Source organism: Galeopterus variegatus, unplaced genomic scaffold, assembly GCF_000696425.1.
Source record: "Galeopterus variegatus unplaced genomic scaffold, G_variegatus-3.0.2 Scaffold835, whole genome shotgun sequence".
Taxonomy (NCBI): domain Eukaryota; kingdom Metazoa; phylum Chordata; class Mammalia; order Dermoptera; family Cynocephalidae; genus Galeopterus; species Galeopterus variegatus.
In genome coordinates, this window is record NW_007726946.1 from 142,076 (window position 1) to 143,186 (window position 1,111).

The following is a 1,111-nucleotide window of genomic DNA, read 5'->3' on the forward strand; positions in this document are numbered from 1 at the left end:
CCCACCTGGCTGCTGGACCCCACGCGGCTCGAGGAGGAGCGCGCCGCCGCCGGCCTCACCGTGGCGCTCATGCCCGTGCTCAATCAGGTGGCCGGGCTGTTGGGCAGCGGGGAGGGCGGCCCGACCGAGAGCTGGGCCGAGGCCGTGCGTCTGGGCCTCGAGGGCTGCCAGCGCCTGTACCCGGTGCTGCAGCAGTGTTTGGTGCGGGCCGCCCGGCGGAGGGGCGCCGCCGCCCCGCCCTGAACCAGAAGCCTGAGCAACGAGGGACACCGAAGACCGTGCTGTTGTCGTCCCGAAAGGACCCGAGCTGTCGGCCTAAGATGCTGGAGCACCGGAGAGGATCTGGGGAGGCGCGCACTGAAGTGTTGCATTGGATGGCTGTGTTGGAACGGTTTTTTCAAACTGTTCCATTAAAGGAACTTTTCTGCTTGAGTTGGTTCCCAGCAGCCACCCAGTTGAAGAAACCTGTATGATTGCAGCCACACTCCCAAGCCAGGAAGGACTTCACCTAGACTTGCCTGTTGCTTGGAAGTAGAGACCTGGAGCTATTGTCGGATAAGGGATGGGCCCTCTGCAGGCCAGCTAGTGACTCCCTCCGGTATAACGGGGCTACTTTCAAGAGGATGGACAGGAAGATGTACCTTCTCACATCTGAGCTAAACCAAAAACCCTTTTTTATCTGGAAAACGTTTCTGTTGTGGTTCTTCTTGGCACACAATTTAAAAGAGCAAGGCTCTTGCGAGCTGGGTAGTGTATTCTTGGACCCCTGGTGTCAAGGGCTCAGGACAACACTGCCTTGTGTGTCCTGTAGGCCAACGTGAGTAGAAGAGACAGGCTGGGGCCGGCCCGGTGGCGCACTGTAGCGTGGTGGCGCTCCCGCCCAGGGTTCGGATCCCACATACAGACCAGCCGCTCACTGGCTGAGCGAGGGGTGGGCACAACACCGAGGGTTGCGATTCCGTTGCCGGTCCCGGGCCGGTACGGGCGCGACACTGAGGGTTGCAATCCGTTGCCGGTCACGAAAAAAGACAAAAAGAAAAAAAAAAAAAAAAAAAAAAGAGGCTGAAATACTAAAGCAGCTGCAGGTGCTGATGTGGGAAGTGTGATCTGG